This window comes from Ascaphus truei, chromosome 3 (assembly GCF_040206685.1).
Source record: "Ascaphus truei isolate aAscTru1 chromosome 3, aAscTru1.hap1, whole genome shotgun sequence".
NCBI classification, from domain to species: domain Eukaryota; kingdom Metazoa; phylum Chordata; class Amphibia; order Anura; family Ascaphidae; genus Ascaphus; species Ascaphus truei.
In genome coordinates, this window is record NC_134485.1 from 338965683 (window position 1) to 338986622 (window position 20940).

Below are 20940 nucleotides of genomic sequence, written 5' to 3' on the forward strand. Positions count from 1 at the left end.
AACCCAGCGAAATGTATCTAATCTCCTCTGCAGGGAGATGCTACAGTCCTATTGGCTCCCTGGCATCACGTGGGGTCCCATAAGGCTCATGGGACTTGTAGTCCCTAACTAGAGCCCTCCTCTGATTGGCCCCCTTTCGCGCGCTTGTCTTGCGCATGCGCCAACCTCCGTAGTGGCCACTATGTGAGGAAACTCATTGCGCATGCGCAACCACATTGAAGATGGCGGCGCCCTGCCGCCCTGCTTCGGGAGCCGCCAGGGGAGTCACTGCAACGCGATCGCGGCCCTAGCAACCGGCCGCACGCGTCCCCGGCAACCACCACACAGGATCCTATCCGCCCCCACTCCTGCGACCGACCATGGGGCTTGGCGGCACCCGCGATCGCCAGCAAGGTGAGGGGGGGGCGACATGACAGAGGGGGACCTGGCTACATTTGTATTATTTGTATTATTTTGTATTAGGCAGCAAGAATTTAGGTCACCATTGGCTAGCTTTTGTAACCATTTCACTGATGGATGTATATCAAACACATTCCTCTATATGCCATGTACAACGCCTATCCAGCAATGGAATGGTTACAATTTTCTTTTAAGGGTGATTCTCTTTCAAATAAACATATCACACCAAGGATAAACAGCAAACACTTACAAAGCATAACAGAGAATGAAAGCCAGTCTTTCCTTGTTTCCCCAAGTAATCTGATTTATTTTTCCAAGTTTTTATTCTTCCACTTGATATTTAATTTGAGTTTTCATCTCCAAAGCAAAGACTGGCGGTCAAGTGCAAGTAATAATGGTTTATTTAATCTATTCTGATGGCTCCCTGCTTTGTTCCCACAGTCTCCTTTTCATTGAAAGGACAGGTTGAGGATTTAATTAACCCCTTCTCTGCCCTGCAGCCTGGAGACCAACAAATCCCACTTAGAATGTTGCATGTCTATTGCTAATCTTAAAGCAACACACTCAAGTGGAATAATACATTATATAAATCATGTATCAATATCTTTTGGCTGCAATATTGGTTAAAAAACGTCACCAGATTTTTCAAAGAAAACGCATATTTTATTGGATTGCTTCTTGTTGATAAATCAGAAAAAGTTTTTCGCACCAGATTTGTCCACAATTTGCAACCACATAACGTTCACATCTATGCATCTCTTGTTTTACGCCTAGAACATCTTACTGAAAACATGTTTTTAAAATTGGATTTTTACTGTGTCTCTCTCTCTCTCTGAGGGCTATGCACTAAGCTCCGCGTTTGTGTGCCCGATTGGAGCATTTTTGCTCGGCCGTTAAAATGTGAAGCCTAAGGCGCGATTCACTAACAAGTTCAGGGCATTTTGTTCCGGCCGAGCAAAAATATGCCAGATCGTGCAAGCTGCTTTTTCCCCTCCCCAGTTATCGCGCTTAAACATGTAGAGCGCGATGCTGATAGAAAAAAGCAGCCTGTAAGAGCTGCTTGGAGACGCTGCGTATCCATGCATGGCTCTTACAGGCGATCGTGAAGTATAAATATATATTTTAATAATAGTGTACATGAGTAGGGGGTCTACTGAGCTGAACCGCATTGGTTTCAGCCTCGGGGACACCTACTTCATGAGATAAAGGCCCCGTTATGGGATGCTGGTTTCCCTTGCGCTTTTAAAGGTCCTGCATCACGTGACCTGGGGATTTAAATCCTGCAGGGGGATACCGGCACCCCATAACAGGGCCTGTATCTCATGAAGTAGGGGTCCCTGAGGCTGAAACCAATGTGGTTCAGCTCAGGAGACCCCCTACACATCTACAGTAGTAACAAAACACACATATCAATCACGTATCAATAAATAATAATTCTATCCGCTATGGTAATGAAGCTGCATTAATGTCATTTTTATTAATAGTGTGTGGGAGCAGGGGGTCTTCTGAGCTGAACCACATTGATTTCAACTTCAGGGACCACCTGCTTCCCGAGTTACAGGCCCAGATATGGGGTGCCAGTATCCCATTGTTTACATGCCACACGTCACGCGACGTGGACGCAATAAAAATGGCGGTGACACTGGCATCCGATGCCCCATACCGGGTGCCTGGGAAGCAGGGGGTCCCTGAGCCAGAAATCAAAGTGGTTCAGATCAGGAGACCCCCTGCCCCCGCACACTATTAAAATTTTTTACATTAAAGCAGCTTCATTACCTTAGCGGCTATCCGCTAAGGCAATGAAGGGGTTAAGGCACAATAGCATGTTTATTGGGGACAATTGCCCCCCAATAAACATTGTAATATACAACACACCCACCCCCTGTGCCCCCAACAACCCCTACACCCCCCTAACATACATCAAATATCTTAATTTTTTTGGGGGGTGCACAGGAGTTATACTATAGGCCGGTGGTGGTCCCCGGGTGGTCCCCGCAGGTGTCCGGGGGTCTCCGCTTGCCTGCGGTACCAATCCTTTGCCACAAAAATAAATAAAAAATAAATATTTTTAAATAAATACACCCCCCTCACCCGCACCCTAAGACTATCAGTACAATAATGGTCAAAATTACTATTATCCACATATGGATAATAGTCAATTTGCCCATTTAAAATACATTAATCAGCATAAATAAAGTAAATCCATCTTGCACTCACCCTTGTCAGGCTGCCACGATGAAGGCCATTCTCATCCCGTCCATGCTGCAAACACTACAGAAGAATAAAAAGCGACAATCTAATGTCCCCTAACCCCTTAATCACCTTAGCGTTTAGTAACCGCTAGAGTAATTAAGGGATTAACCCACCCTCCCCTACTACCCCTCCCCCACTACCCACCCAGGAGGCCTAACCACCCATCCTTGGGGCTAATACCCCCTTCACCCACCCACCTCTACCCACAATAAAAACCAATACACAGAACAGGAGGACAAGAAGGGGGGGGAAATGGCAAATTCACCACTTAGCCACAAAAAAGAAAGAAAAATTCCTGAATTAGGAGTCTGAGTTATCAATCTTTCCCAGGTTACCCTGACTAAAGCTGAAATTTCTGTTTTTGACAAGGGTTTAAAGTATGCTCCCAAGATGAACTTTAAGCTATTTGATACTGTTGTTGATGTACACTGCTATGTGCGGAAACGCACGTTAAAAAAGTTTTTCCATAACAGTAATGATCCTATTGTACAGACAGATTTGGAAGGTAACCCGGTTGAGTGTCCTTTAGTTGGGAATAGCCCAGAATTCGAGGGGGATAGTGGGGGAGATCCCCGCAATTGATATATATTTAAGGACCTTTGCAATTTGCAGGATATCAATGATCTTTTGGATGATCAATTTAGTGAAGCAGACTGTAAGCGAGTGAAGAGGTTAACTCCCTTCCCAGACTACACTAGTGTCGGATTGCACACCTGAACAGGGAGGTGTGCACAATCAACTCCTGATGGAACAGGGATAAAAGATAGGAAGCTGTCAGAGACAGAGAGACTGCTTTCCTCCACAGAGAGAGGGGAAGTGAAAGTTCTCCCAGCCGGGGAGAGACTGGCTGTTATGGACCCTAGGACTGAAAGAAGCAGGCATGCGGGGTCCAGCTTGGAATCAAACCCAGGATAAAGACAAGGACTGACAGATAAGCAAAAACCCTTTATTGTTCTGTGCAGAGACTGTGTTACTTTGTTCCATATACCAGGGCATGTTTTGTGCTGGAACCAGGTTAGTTGGCCAGTGCCATTAGCTAGGGACCTGCTGGTGTAGTTAGTTTCCCTAAAGGGAATAGGATTTGATTTCATTATGTTGTGTTTTGCCTTAAAGGGTCAGTAGCCCCAATGTTTTGGTTGCTGTTTGGTGGCAAATAAACCACTATAGTTAAGCAGAACCCTCTGTCTATGTGTCTATCTGACCTCTCCTACAGGCCGCTCCGTCACACTGACCCATTGTCCTTTTTGGGCAGATTCAGGACTAAAGAAAAAATCAAACTTTTATCCTGCACACTGTAAGGGGGCTAGCTTCATTACCTTTGAAAAACTTATTGAGAGGAATCTCAATCTCCTGTTCAGGGGCTACACATTTAATACCTCTTCCCTTTACCATCTTATTGAGAATCTTACCTTTTGAGGAAAAAAATGCACTGTAAGCTTTAAAATCTAACAATCCATTATTATAAAAGGTGCGGACAAGGGAGGGGCAATTGTTGTCCAGGACATGGACCAATACAGACGGAAGCTCTCAGCCAACTAGGGCATAATCTATCCTACACTACCCTCTGTGGTGACCCAGCTGCACCATTCCTGAGACAGCTCAAATCATTATTGGAACTAGGAAGCATCCTAGGGGTATTGGATGAGAAATAACTGTTTTTTTTACAAGACCTATCCGGTCATATCTATTTTTCAAAATCTCCCGAAGATCCACAAGACATTGGTTTCCCCACCTGGGAGGCCTATAGACTTCAGTATTGGGTCTTCGGGAGATGGACTTTCAATATATGTGGATCACTATCTTCTGACTATTGTCCAAGTACTCCCTTCTCATATTAAAGATAGTGGTGATCTTCTTGCACAACTGTAACAGGTCAATTGGGATTGTACAGTAATTATCTATGTGTCACACTAGATGTGAGTTCATTGTACACAATAATTCAACACCAAAGGGGGTGGCAGCTGTCAGATATTACCTTGAACATCTGACCTTTCACCGGCACAGTGCACTTTTATTTTAGATTTTGTGCACTTTTTACTCACTCACAATAATTTTTTGTTTGAAGGGTTTTCTATCTCCAGACACGTTGAACAGCGATGGGGACGAGTTTTGCCCCTTCGTACGCCAACCTATTTTTAGGTTGGTGGGAGTCGTTCCACATGTTTGGCGATGGGAACCCCTTCATAGATTATTTTTTACAAACGGTTTATAGAGGATCTTATTTTTATTTGGAAAAGGGATTCACATTCACTCTTTACAATTTCATTCACTATTTATTTATTTATTGATCAATATAAAAATATTCAGAGTGACATATTTCATAAAACACATTCAAGGAATACTTTTCTAAGGGCTGGCAGCTGTCACCCCAAACCTTTAATTAAAGGAATTCCCAAAGGGCAGTTCATTAGGTTGAAAAGAAATTGTTCCAATCAGAAGGACTTTCTCATACAATCCAAAGACTTATTCAATAGATCCCTAGCAAAGGGTTATGTGAGGGCAGATTTAACACAGGCCTTTGAAGAGATTTCTATGATGGAAAGGTCCACTATGTTTCAAAGGAAACTCAATAAGGGGACCACTCCTAGAACACCAGTCTTTATAACACAATTTAGCGTTCAAGCGCAGCAGATAAAAAAATATTGTAAATCGTTATTGGAACGTATTGTCCCTGGATCCGGTTCTTAAAGAGATATACAAAGAAGGACCGAAGTTTGTATTCAAATGGGCAAAAATGATCGCCAATTATGTGTCTTCTAGCCTTTTTGAGATTAAAACTCAGAGTGCCATGTCATTTCCTGCAGGGTCATACAAGTGCTTGCATTGCAAAATTTGTAAGCATATGCATACTGGATCACAGGTTACTTCCACAGAGACAGGTCAGCAGTTCAGAACCAGAGACACCTGATCTCCAATAATTTTTCGTGTTGTAGCCAATTTGGATACCTTCTCCTTCTCAGGTGTTAAACATGTTCCACCCCCAGACAGAGGAGGGAATAAGATGAATATTCTTGATGCTACTGTATGAATTTTTGGGATTTTCACGATGAAGACATGGGTCCCTTTGGGGCTCAACTCTGAATGGGACTTGGCCCCATTGGGTGAAGAATAGATTATGCTCCCGTTTATAATACAATATCTTGTTTACCATAGTTTAAGTCAATCTAGATCTTTGTTATAGATACCATTCATGTAGTTTTAAATATTCTGGGGAGATCCAAATACTGCGAGTTCCCACTCCTTGACCTCTGAATACAGAGAAGTGTATTCTATATTTGTTATTTTCCTATCTCCTAAGGTTCATTATGGGAAATATTCTTTAATACAGGTCCCGTCAGTCACCTATCACTCTCCAATTAGTTCCGTTATTGGTTTACGTGCAATGTGTACATTGGGGATTAATTATTACTTTTCCATTAAGGATCATTAATTATAAACATAAACATTACCCCAAAAAGATACAGTACTGTACGTGGTCTGATTTCCATACATGCATAAAATCCCCTATGGATGTAGGTATTTTCCTTGGGGACATTTTGTGTATTCAATTAAGGAAGTACATATCGGAACTAAATTAGAATCGGACGATAGAAATGTATGGCAAACATGGTCTCATATTTTATAGATGATCTTTGGCTAAGTCATTATATACATTGGGCCTTTTATCAGTTTGATTATCAACATGGTCATATGTGTTCTGTTACTCATTCTATACCTAATTCTTCATTTAGGGCATTAAGAGGAGTGGATAAATACAGATTGTTATTCAAGTATACAAAACAAGAGGTTTATCCATTTGGTGATCCTTGTCAATATCTGTTGTACTTTCTTTGCTCTTTTTTCAGAATACTTGGGGCTTATGTGTTGTAAAATCTTTTATATTTTGTAAAGACCTACAGTAATTTGTTGCTGCATTACTCTTGAGTTTTGTACAAGGTGTCTTTATACATATGTATATTATAATCGATCATTGTCCATCAATAGGACCCAGATCTAGATAGGCTATTTGTGGATGTTTTATTTTAATTTTTTGTGATCATGTCAGCTTTTGTTCCCGTTTTAATTTTATTAATAAAGTTATTTTATTTGAAACTTTTGACCGCGCATTAGGACGCGCGCCTTTCATGCTCTGTGCGTGCCCCATGGCATTGGTCCGCCTCCAAGTTCTGATTGATCCCCATGCTGGGTCCATTGCGGTGCCCATCACAGCATCTGGTAGCCTGCGCAAGCGCAGATGATATGGTAATGGCGCAGGGGTGCTCTGGGTGGTGAATGAATTGGCGAGTCGTGCGCGGATGATGTGGGAATGCGCATATAGCGTGATGACATTGCATCGAGCGCCAAGACTGATGGTGGGCGGTTTTTCAGGTTTGTTTAATAATTGGTTTAATTTCATTCATGTTTGGGTATAAATATATGACTGATATGAGTGTATGTATACCTTGATAAAGTGCTGAGACCTGAAACGCGTTGGTGGGGCAACACCTTCGCTTGCTTGTCTTCATGACCAATAAATGTAATAAATTTTTTAAGAATACGCATTCTCCATTTTTGTTATACTTGTTCCCTTGAGTAGTGCTCTGTTTTTCTCTGCGTTCCTGTATCCACTTCCACCACCCAAAACATATGCAAAATATTTAAATGAATACAGTATATGTCTTCCAGGGTCTCAGGTCCCTGTTTATTATAGAGAAAACTATACACTTAATACAGAAAAATCTGTTTTGTGTCCGAAAATTTAAATACTCTCTCCAGAGTGGGCACCAGTTTATTCAGAGCTCCAAAGCATTACTTATTAAAGAATTGTTTAATATATATATATATATATATATATATACAGTGCTTCAGATTACAGCAAAAAATAGTTACAATAACATACAAATACAGTAAATGCAGAACAGTTTCTTAAAATTACAGGATAAAACATAAAACAGAAATCTCTATAACGTGCGTTACCATGACATAGTTTTTCACCCAGAGAGGTCACTAGCGTAGAAATATGAAAATTCACGTGTTTGCTCCACAATACCACTCTGTTGAATTCAGATTTCACAACTCAAGTGCAAGCCCTACTGTATATACAGTACCATTATTTTCTCATTAATACAACATAAGCCCACCCCTGTCGTAAATCAGCTGCTAGGTTGACGGTTTTACGACAGAGAAAAAAATAAACTCGTTTGATGGTTAAAAAGTTTTGCCTCAATATATAAACACACTCATAACTTTCTTTCTCTGATACTTAGACAAACTTGAGTCCTATCAATAGATTCAGGCGATTATGACGGCTGTACAAGACATTTTGACCGTCTTGCTCCTAAATTTGAGTGACAAATGGATATCTGTCCTTGGCACCTCTTACCCATGTAGTGTGTGGTACGGTTTAATTTGTTTTTTTGCTACGGTTACAAATATGTACCTGTTATTATGCAGAGTAGATGACTTCACATGATATTCTTATTTTTAATAAAGTCCACCAACTATGTCGTGACTTGTGTGTCACCTCTCTCTGGGGTGAACAAGTAATCATTCAAAACTGTTTAGTTTTCTTTGAGGCCGACAGAGTAGTATCTGTCACGGTAGTGCTGCCTGCAGACCAGACCCGTCCCTTTACTGAGGTGGGACGTATAGTAACACGCACCCGCAGCAGAGGGAGCGTGTCTGGAGTGTGGTAAAGGCATAGCCAGGTCAGGAGACTTTAGCTATAGTAATTGGTACTTGCCGGATCCGGATATAAAAGAACCGTGGTTGGTGCCGTAGCCGAGAGTCGAGGAGGAGAGAAGTCCGGGAGGTCGAGGTACAAGCCAAGATCGAGAGATGAGAGAAGCAGCCTAGTGAGGAGGAAGCCAGAGTCGAGAGCCAGAGAAGGAGCATACAAGAGTAAGCAAGACGAGATCCACACAAAAGTATCAGAAGCTATGCAGAGCAATGACTCCAAGGAAGAACTGGGGTTATAAAGGTAGGTGAGCCAATCACAGAGGGAGGTAGAGCAGATGTGTGCCGAGGAGCGCATAGTGATAGGTGCACACTGTAATCCTTGTCGAGTACCGGGGGCGTGGCCAACCAGCCAATGGGGTGAATAAATTATAGCCGGGGATGCGCACAGTGTAAGCTCATCCCACGCGCGGCCCGGCAATATGGCGGCCACGTGTGCAAGCGTCAGTTGAAGCGGAGCAAGCCTGCGGTGGGGATACCTCTGTGGAGGCGGGGAGGTGGCAGCGACGGCCTCCTGAGAAGGTACGGAGGGGTTGTGTGAGCCCTGCCTCCTTTCAGTATCTGGCTATCGTCTCTTGCCTTCTAAATGACGCATGTCACTTTTAGTGGGCCATCCATGAGAGGTTCCCCCAATTAAGCCCTTTTTGAAGATCAGCACAGACCCAGGAAAAGTCTTGACTGTTCATAAACTCAATATATTACATTTTTAAAATCAAACTGTAGCTACTATAACCCCTGAAGCACCAGATTTATTAAACTCCTTAATATTTCATGATATTATCATGACACACTGTGAGTGCTAATTTGCATGTCATTACCCAGAATCCATGGCTGCAGTGGATGCTAAGAGATAATGGGGATAGGCAGGTTTGTGGACCTTTCTGAGATGTGAATGTGTTCACAAGTGGTATTTCTATTTGCTGTACACTGTATATTGTAGGGTTTTTGTCACATTTATATTCGCCATAACTTAACAGAACTAAGCATACATTTGTGTTTGTTCAAAAATAAAATGGTTTAGAAAAAGGGCCATGCCACCACATTTTAATAGTTTTTGCTCAAAAACTACAAGTCTGTTTCTTTTAAAAGCTGGCAAAATGTAATTTGCTATATACAGTACAGCAATTTTTTTAAAAACTGCTAAATCCCATCTTCTAATCAAAACTTGTAACCCTCTGAAAACATGCGTTTAAGTAAACACATACCAATTACTATAGAATCACAGATATGCTTTTATTGTATAGCAACTGCAATATACTGCATGTAGGTAAATTGGACTGTAACTCTAAAGATATACTTTTTAGAAAACAATTAGATAACCCCTTTAACTCTGGAGAGAAATCGAGTCTCCTTCAGAAATATTAAGGTAACATAGGCAGGATGCTATTTAGAATATAACTGTTTAGAACACCAGCCTTAAAAGAAAGGTTTATTGACTGTCAGTACCTGTTGTGAAATAGCGGTGCTGCAGCGCACCAGCAAACAGACATGCAATCAGCACAGAGAAAATGGATATTGAATGAGAGCTCGCTTGAGTGCTTCCCATCTATTGTACTCAGAGCTCCTTCTCAGAGTAGGAGAGTGAGGCGCATGGAATGAGCCATAATGGTGCCAAAGGTCAAGATGTGATCCTTTTGGGGATGGATGGGCTGGTCAACACCTTGAGCTAATGATCTTGTTGAACACACACAGGGCGGCTGCACGCTAATTCATTACAACCTAAAGAGGCACATTCTACAGGTTTTTATACTCACTGACTGCCAGTGGTAAATAAAAGATTGCAGCTATCTCTCTTTCTCTCTCATATATATGTCTGCAATCTTTTATTTACCACTGGCAGTCAGTGAGTATAAAAACCTGTAGAATGTGCCTCTTTAGGTTGTAATGAATTAGCGTGCAGCCGCCCTGTGTGTGTTATATCCTCCTTAGCGCTACTTAATTTTTGTGTTGTTTTTTGTTATATATATATATATATATATACTTAATTTTTGTGTTGTTTTTTGTTATATATATATATATATATAACAAAAAACAACACAAAAATTAAGTAGCGCTAAGGAGGATATAAAGTGACACTTATAAATTACTAGCTGAGAGACCCGGCGTTGCCCGGGATGTAAATGCGTAATAGGTAGTATTATTTATAACTCGTGGAACAATAGGTGAGTATTTGTTGTAAAGGTTTCGGGGGGGGGGGAGAAAGCGGAGCGGGGGGGGGAGAAAGGGGAGCGGGGGGGGGAGAAAGGGGAGCGGGGGGGGGAGAAAGGGGAGCAGGGGGGGGAGAAAGGGGAGCGGGGGGGAGAAAGGGGAGCGGGGGGGGAGAAAGGGGAGCGGGGGGGGGAGAAAGGGGAGCGGGGGGGAGAAAGGGGAGTGGGGGGGAGAAAGGGGAGCGGGGGGGGGAGAAAGGGGAGCGGGGGGGGGAGAAAGGGGAGCGGGGGGGAGAAAGGGGAGCGGGGGGGTAGAAAGGGGAGCGGGGGGGGAGAAAGGGGGGGAGAAAGGGGAGCGGGGGGGGGAGAAAGAGGAGCGTGTGGGGAGAAAGGGGAGCGGGTGGGGAGAAAGGGGAGCGGGGGGGGAGAAAGGGGAGCGGGGGGGAGAAAGGGGAGCGGGGGGGGGGAAAGGGGAGTGGGGGGAGGGGAAAGTGGAGTGGGGGGGGTGGAGAGCAGTGGGCATATGTATTGTCATAATTTATGTATGGGAATTTCCCCCCCCCTCCTCCGTGCATCCGTCCCCCTGCTGGTTCGGCTGGTGGCCCCCCCCGTTCCCCGTGACTCCCCCCCCCCCGTTCCCTGTGACTCGCACTCCCCCCCCCCCCCGGCGGCCGCTTGGTCCCCCGATGTGCCGTCCTGCTGAGTGAGGCGTGCAGGCGGCTGCAGGAAGCGCCCTGTGTGGGCCTAAGACTCGCGCTACCCCCCCCCCCCCGGCGCCCGCTCGATGTGGCGTCTGGCTGAGCGGCGGTAGGAAGCGCCCTGTGTGTGTGGGCCTGAGGCTGAGGCGGGACGCGCAGTGGGCCTGAGGCTGAGGCGGCATGCGCAGTGGGCCTGAGGCTGAGGCGGGACGCGCAGTGGGCCTGAGGCTGAGGCGGGACGCACAGTGACTTACCTGAGCGGATGGTAGCGCCGGGGAGGTAAGGGAGCGGCTGGGGTAGAAGGGCCGCGCTTCCCGTCCGGAGCCAGTGCAGGACGGCGCACGTGAGGTGGGGGAGGGGGGCGGACAGAGGGTGTGTGTGTGTGTGTGTATAGAGCTGCTGTGTTGTGTGTGTGTGTGTATAGAGCTGCTGTGTTGTGTGTGTGTGTGTGTATAGAGCTGCTGTGTTGTGTGTGTGTGTGTGTGTATAGAGCTGCTGTGTTGTGTGTGTGTGTGTGTGTGTGTGTATAGAGCTGCTGTGTTGTGTGTGTGTGTAGAGCTGCTGTGTTGTGTGTGTGTGTGTGTATAGAGCTGCTGTGTTGTGTGTGTGTGTGTGTGTGTGTATAGAGCTGCTGTGTTGTGTGTGTGTGTGTGTGTGTGTGTGTGTGTGTGTGTGTGTGTATAGAGCTGCTGTGTTGTGTGTGTGTGTGTGTGTGTGTGTGTATAGAGCTGCTGTGTTGTGTGTGTGTGTGTGTGTGTGGGCCGTCACTCCGCCTCAGGCCAATGAGAGGTGTGCGGGGGCGGGCGACCCAAGGGACCAATGAGATTTCCCCTAGGGACACCGGACATCCAGGCAGGCAAACATACAGTGCTTTCACTAATATAGTATAAGATATTAACACATAAATTGAATTAATAATAAAATAAAATTACCACAATTTAACCTAATAAAATCTACAAACCATAACGTGATAGTATTAAGAAAAAGTCCAAAATAAATGTTCCACTCAAAAAACAGAAGAAATCCAGAGAGATGTATAGTCCCAGTAGTAGATCCAGGGAGCATTTGGCAGCTTAAAAAGAGTGGTATAGCCAACCACTTTGGATCTATGGAAAAACGACAAACAAAAGCGCCAACTCCATAGCACGTAACTGCTTAAAAATAAAGATGCATTTATTTAAAAATCAGCAACCCATAAGAAATGCACTTACAGGATTTTGAACAGAACCATTCGTGGGAGAGAAATCTCTATTGATGTCATCTGCGATGGTAGGGGGAGTCCCAGGTAGGCAGAGTGGAAGTACACAGCTTGTAGCCAGAATAAACTCCTACCACAAGTTAGCAGCAAGTTGTAGAGGCATTCAGTGCCTTCACGTCCCTCTTTCCTTCATGCAGTGATTGCCAGCACTTGAAAATACCGCCAGCTAGAGCGCAAGGACGCCGGGAACTCCAGATACAGACACAAACGCGATGACGTCACCAGCCCTACCACTGCAGTGGGAGCACTGTATGATAATGGTTGAAAGGCAGGGTGCAGACCTGTCTGAGACGTGAATGTGCTCACAAGTTATATTCTTTATTGGCTATTTGCTAACCTTACTTTTTTCCGGACCGCATTTAGCTGTGGTCCAACCCTCACAACCAACCCACCTCGAATGTATTACATGTACAAACCCAGCGCCTGGATCACAGGAAAGTGGCAAAAAAACTTTTTTGTATTGGTCCCATAGAAAATCAGGCTAAATCTGTACATTCAAGTAGCAATTATTTGCGATTTCAGAAACCTTAAGCATGCTAGACTTTCTCACCATTTACATGTTTATTTGAAAATTCAAGCCTTTAGATTCCAGAAGGGCTTTCAAAACATATGGTGAGATTCACCAAGCTCCGATATGTGGTATCAGAGCTCCATCCTGCACTTACTGCCATTCAAATCAGTGGCTCTTAACGTGGGATTGAGCTCTTACACCCATTATGAGAGCTTAGTGAATGCAGGTTCAAGCTCTAACATGCATTTTGGATTGTTTACAGCATCTCTAGTCAGTAGACGTTATTGTTGTCACTGTTACTGAAATAAAAGACTATTTTTTATAATAGTCCCTGTCACCCAGTCACTCTGCCTCCTCGCGTCACAGTGTTTCCACTCTTACAGTGTACCTCCAGTAGCCCAGTGGGCAGTGAACGCAACAAGCTCCTATCCCATCATCTGGTTACACATCATTTTTATCTGATGTACTGATGTGTAATTTAAGATGCGATTTAACAAAAAAATTAAATGTTTCAAAATGAAAATATGATCCACAACTGTATATTTGCAATTTTGCACTGAGCATCTGGCTTAAACCCATTCAGTGCTGAAACTGTTAAAAGTGCTGTCCCATGTAGCGGGTCCATTTTTGTACAATTTCACTTTACTTTCTGTTCTTCATCCTCATCACATCTGAAAAGTGCTTCATTATTAAGCCCCTATCACTGAAACTTTTCCATCGTTGCTGCTTGTGTTACTTATTTACAGTATGTATCTTTTCTCACTTACAGATGTACAGTAGCAGTCGTTAAAGCTCCCTCCTGTGCGTTGCTGCGTGACGCCCATACTGTGCCAGAGGGAATATGCACTATTGTCAAGATATTAGCCACGCTTGAAAAGGGGGCAGGACTAACATCTATTGCACCTGCTGGAGCATGCCAGCTGGTGCAATAACACCTGCTGCATCTGTAGGGGTTAGATCATAACAAGCTCATAACAAAAAGTTGCCCAGATTATATGGTCAATGATACATGTTACTGAGCCTTTTGTTCAATAAACATTTCAGACTTTTCAGCAAGCTATTAAACATATCTTCTTTTGTAAACATGCCATTGTGCTTTCACTATTCTGAAGCATTTATTTATATGGAGCTGCATTAGGAGCCAGTCCACATCTCATTCACAATACATTTTATGTACAGTGTCAGTGATCCCTATGAATTATGTATAAAAGCTAGAGACCCTGGATGTCGCCTTAGTCATGTCCCTAATTACATGTCTATAATTTATCAGCATACAATGGATAATAAAATAAGAATTTATGTAGGATATAATTAAATATGTGCAATGTCTCTCTTACTGTACATACATTCAAGAGTTTTAATTTCACTGTATATTATTGAATGGAATTACACTTAAATAATGTCATTTGTAAATTTTTGGGGGACTTTGTAACTATTAAAATGCTCATGTTTTTGTCTTCATTTTGTTACTGATATTTGTTACAATACCTAAAGTCTGAAAAGAAGGTAGCCCCCCCCAAACAAAACCCCCCTGTAATACCATATAGTATAATTAGTGTATACATACGAAAGGAGGGACTTGTAAGGTTTAAAAAGTGCTATATAATGCAGCATATTATTGGTCTATTAAAAGTGTAAATTTTGTTTTAAACAATTTGACTACTACATCGTTACACTACATGTAAACACTGACATAAAAAATCATGCACTATAATTGATAGACCCATACTGTACTGTAAATTACTGTAGTGTCTCTATGCAGCTTCAACATGTCCTCTAATCACACCATGTCCTCATGTTGTACTGTATTACCCCAATGCATTTTGTGCCAATGCACTTTGCCATATGGTTCAAACAGTGAAGCAAAAAAGAGCTACAGTTTTCACTCATAATTTTTTTTCACAATCATCATGACCTAACTAAGGTCTCGGTAAATCCCTGCGTTACCTATAATGGACCTCTGTGGGTAGGCTTTGTCAGGACAGAGGCACACCTATTTTGCCTATAATTAGAACTAACGCCTGTTATAGTTAACAAATGGCCTTTACGGCTGAAAACAGCACTTAATGCTTTGTTAGTGATCTTTAAAGATACCTATGAGCACTTTACAAGGCACCTTGTTAAGACAATAGCAGACCTCTGTGGATCTGGGCCTTAGAGCTTGTAGCATCTCTAACATATTGTTGTTCAATGCATTGCAGGACCCTCTGGCACTGAATATTTTGGCAGTGCTAATTCGGATTTTCTTCAGACTCAATGTATTACATTTGAATGCATCAGCCTGTGACTTATGTCATCCACAGAAAGGAAACACCATAAAGTATATTTATTATCAAGGGGATGGTAGTGGACTCGTCCCAATGTCCTTACATTGTTTCACAGACTTAAATTATTACTTTCTCTGTTTCCTCCCTTGTATCTTTCAATAAAGGCTACTTTATAAACAGGGTTGCATCGTCCTTCAAGTTAATAGCACACCCTTTAAAGAGCAGTGAGTACATTCATAGCCTTGTCAGAATAAATAACGCAGATAATAAAGACGCTTTACAAGTCTCATATATATAATTCATGTTTTAGACACCGTAATGCTCTTTTGTTAGTGTGGAGAGGGGTGATGCTTCCACAGATTTTAATATGAATATACAGGATCCAAGGCTTAAACATGTCCATTCACCCCATGCATAAACAGACCGGCTGGACTAGAAGTGACATTTCACTGGAAGCTGTTGAAATCAAGGGGACAGAAAAGCAAACTTTATTGTCCTTTATCTTGGAAACTAAACTAAAAATGTAATATTCAAATAATTGTAACTGTAACCCTAAGAGGTAGCATTGAGCCTCCTATTAGTGTGCTGAAACAACATAGTAAGGCGTACAAAGCAGTGTACTATAAATGTGAAAGGTTTACTGACAAGAAGCACAATTATAACATATTTTTTCATCGTTAATAATCATTGATAATTATCAAAACGTAAATATCTATTGATTTCATTAAACATTTTCTTTGTTGTGGGATCTACATTTGTGTATGGAGCAGGGTGTAAAAATGTAGTAGATTAAAAAATAAATTATAGGACTCTCAGTGTGAGATGGGTAGGCAAATTATTGGAGCTAAGGAAAAAGCAGATGTATTAAACATATTCTTTGCCTCTGTATTTATCAGGGAGGAATCAATTGCAAAAAAAAAATAGCACCACAGGATGAAGCCACAACCTGTATATTAACAAACAATTGTTTAACTGAGGAGGAAGAAGTTCATAGGTCACTTGATAAAAATTAAAGTAAATAAACCACCTGGCACTGATGTAATACATCCAAGAGTTCTTAAGGAGTTAAGTTCAGTAATAGACAAACCATTACCTTTAATATTCAAGGACCATTTCCACAGGCTCACTACCACAAGATTGGTGTAAAGCAGACGTGTTGCCTATACTTAAAAAGGGAGCTACTGTAGATCACAACCAGTGAACAGTGAATTACAGACCTGTAAGCCTGGCATCAATAGTGGGGGAAGCTACTTGAAGGTTTAGTACAGGATAATATTCAGGAATACCTAATGGATAACAAACTTATTAGTAATAGTCAGCATGGATTTAGGAAGGATAGCTTGTGCCAAACTAACCTTATTGTTTCTTTGAGGAGGTAATTAGACATTTAGATCAGGGTAATGCACTTATATTTTGCAAAGGCTTTTGATATAGTGTCATACAAGAGGTTAGTGTACAAAATACAGGAAATTGGACTTGGTAAAAATATTTGTGATCATAAATGGAACCTTTTCTAGTTGCGCTAAAGTTGTATTTAGAGTACCTAAAGATCGGTACTGGGAACAATGCTTTTAAACTCGTTTATTAATGACTTTCAGGTTGGCATTTAGAGCAAAGTCTCCATCTTTGCTGATGACACTAAATTGTGTAAGGTAGTACAATCAGAGCAAGATGAACATTTCTATCCAGAAGGACTTGTATAGACTGGAAACTTGGAAAGGTAAATGACAGATGTGTACACACAAATATAGATACATTTAAAATGATGCATTTGAGAAAAAAATAAATGGGGCAAAATTAGGTCAATCCTTGAAGTAGACGGATTTAGGAATACTTGTAGACAGAAGGCTTAGCAATAGTGCCCAATGTCATGCAGTACCTCATGGCAAATAAGATCTTACTGTATCTTGCATTAGACAGGAATGGATGGAAGGGAAGTAAACCTAATTATGCAACTGTATAATGCATTAGTTTGGCCAGACCTTGAATATAGAGTACAGTTTTGGCCACCACTCCAAAAAAAAGAAGATATTATGGAACTAGAAAAAGTGCAGAGAAGAGTGACCAAATTAATAAAGGGGATGGAAAATCTGATTTACAGTACAGGAGAGGCTAGCTAAATTAGCTTTGTTTACATTAGAAAAGAGGCATCTAAGAGGGGATATGATGACTACTGTATATACAAATATATTCGGGGACAGTACAGGGAGCGTTCAAAATAACTATTCATCCGAAGAGCAGTACAAACGACACAGGGTCATACTTTAAGGTTAGAGGAAAGGAGATTTCACCAGCAACAAAGGAAAGGGTTCTTTACAGTAAGGGCAGTTAAAATGTGGAATTCATTACCCATGGAGACTGTGATGGCAGATACAATAGATTTGTTCAAAAAAAGTTTGGATATCTTATTAGAAAGGAAAGCTACAGCATAGAGGTATATAATAAATAAGTTAACATGGGAAATATGTTGATGCAGAGAGAAATCTGATTGCCATTATTTGGCGTCAGCAAGGAATTCATTTTTCCCCTTATAAGTTCATTAGATAATGTTTCACTGGGGTTTTTTGTTTGCCTTCCTCTGGATCAAAATACTGTACATCGGATAAGTATCTGTCGTCTAAATTTAGCATACTGTAGGTTGAAGTTCATGGACATATGTATTTTTTCGACCTCATCTACTATGTAACTGTGTTACAGTTGCTATAGTATTACCCTATTAATACCAAACTGAGTAAAAAAAATTAGTTAAATAAGAAGTGCATTATATTAGTCATTTATTTCAATAGCGCTACTGTTAACTAGTGTGCCAGCATTAATGCAATGCATGGCATTAATGGGAGTGTTAACGTCTGCTACACATGTACGTTCCCTAAAAATAGGGAAAGATTGTTGTTGTTGATAGAGAAAACAGTGAATATGCACAGATATTTTATCTCTGATTACTTTGATGTGTCTGGAATAGACTATAAGGTTTAATTAAACTGTGTTACCAGTCCTGTAATTCCCATTCCTTTGTTGCTTTTTTGCCATTTATATTCAATGAAAGTGAAAATAGTACTGATGTAAACTGCAGCATTTATTGACAGCAACACATGACAGTGAAAGAAAATATGGTTCTGTTATGCATTTTATTTAATTACAGGTGTAATTCATCTTAGCTTCCCCTCCACAAGAAATCAATTGACTGTGTCTCTATGGAAGGTGAGCCACAGAGTTTGTGCTTTAAAACAATGGGCAGCTTTCACCACTTGGGAAATGCTTATAAAGTTTTTACCTGGAAATCATAGATTGAGGAGCACTAGTCATGTACAGATGCAGCGTCCGTTATTCGAACACTTCACGCGGTGTATACCTCGCAATACCCATGTCATGGCGCGTGATCTCTTCCAACCGTACCACCTTTAGACGCGAGCGTAGAAAATGGCACTTTAGTGTTCTGGTTTTTAAACACCTGAAATTGACACAGTACTGTACACATTACAATTCATTCATTTCATTGCATTTCAGTGCACACAAAGAAACAGAATCCATGAATTTCAAACAAAGCAACCGTGATAAACACGTGTGTCTGGGGCGATTGGCCGCGTTAATGCCGCGTGTAGTACAGCAGCGCACATGAAAACGGCGCTGTGATTTGTTAGAATAACGGCCGCTGCATCTGTATTTTGCTATTGCTATCCAGAATTATTTTCCGTTTCAACCTAAAAAGGAATGCAGTATTAATAGTTGTATTTAATATCTTGCTATAATTACTTTACTTTACTAAGTTTCCCCATAACCTGCTGGATGAACATTGGACCTCATTCAATGAACAGTGGTAAAGGGGAATAACGCCCATACATTTCAGTGACAGTGATCTGCACAGTCTTTTGAACCCTATCCAGTAATCTAAAAGTAGGCAGAAATAAAGTGTTGATCTTAGTAAAATAATAAAGAAATACTGATAATATATTTTACTCTACTTTATCCATTTATTCCACCCAGAGCCTACCAAACTCATTCACTCATCCTCTTTAATTGATACACAAAAAGTGCTCAAGTTTGTGTTGATTAGCCCTATTTTCCCCATGCTTCTCATTTATTGTGGGCATATTGTTGGTTTCTCATTAGTACTTACACATTTATATTACATTTTAAATATTAGTCATTTCTTTTTCGGAATCACATTGCCTGGCTCTTGTTTTCCTATGTTTTGGTATATCTTGGTATACAGATATAGTAAGACTTACTGTACCCATGACTGCAAGAAACTATGTGTAAATCCCCAGCATTTATTTGTATTTAAAATGAAGTTTGACATCGGCCACAGTACCCTTCAGTAATGATAGGTGGTGCCAGGGCCGCCAACAGGGAGGGGGGGGTCTACCGGGGTTGGCGTCCCTGGCCCCGTGAGTCAGGGGACCCGGCGGCCCAGGCCCCCTGCGTGGCCATGCCCATTTCATTAAAATAAAAGTCCGGAAAAAAAAATGCCAGCGATCCACCTGCGCATGTGCAAAGCCGAAGTCTCTGTGCGCATGCGCAGGGAAAGCAGGAGGTCCGAACTGCTGCCTGTGGGTAATCTGGGTTCAATCCTACCTTCCTTTATCAAGTGTCGCCTTATGGTGAGTTATATCCTGCACTAAGCAGAGAACACAAACCAAAATGTTGCACTTGAAAAAGTCTCGGCCACACTCTCACATATTAAGATATGGAGGGTATCGTGAGATTATTATTTATAAAGAAAGGGTACTCAGAGTTTGTATAAGAAAAGGTTTATCATTTATTGTATCACAACAATATTCAGAAATATTCAGAAATATCAGAACAAGCTTCTTATAAGCTAATGGCTAGCAGTTACAGTATGTTACCAATCCATTCCTAACTATGCAGCGATTATAACTAGATATGCATTGTCAATACTCACAAACCAAAAGATATTACATTAGGTCAGCCAGTCCCAGTCTCATCTGTGTGACTTCACACTTAAGTTCGGTTCTCTCTCTGGTCTAACATGGAGTCGGGCCAACCTATTATAGAGTGTATTGTTTACTGCGTACGTGTGTCACGTGTCATGTGTCCATACTCTGTGGTTTGTGACGTATGATGTTTACGAGTCAGAAATTACAGTTAGTGACCTATGATATTTCATAAGTTACCGTTCAAACCACGGCGTGTTTACCGTTATAAGTTCCCCTTTTATGTCTATGTAACCTGTCCCAATATCCTGCCACTTCTGAGCAAAACAAGCTATTATTTCTAAGACACGAAAACCAGGATTTTAACAGTATACTCTAAGCTATACTAGGCCTTTACAATGATACTATGTATATATGTATCTGTGACCTGTATTCATTATGCGTTATATGCCAGAAAATACCTGTAATCCATAACATGGGCCCGCTCCCAACGTGGGACGGAGGGGAAGTGCCATGGCAGTCAGTCACCCACCCAGGCAGTCTCCCACCCAAGCATTCACCCACCCAGTCACCCACCCAGGCAGTCACCCACCCAGGCAGTCACCCACCCAGGCAGTCACCCACCCAGACAGTCAGTCACCCGTCCACCAACCCAGGTTGGTCAAGTCAAGGGGCAGTCAGTCACCCGCCCACCCAAGGCAGTCAGTCACCCACCCACCCAGGCAGTCAGTCACCTTCCCACCCACCCAGGAAATCAGTCACCCGCCCACCCAGGCAGTCAGTATGTCAGTCAAGGC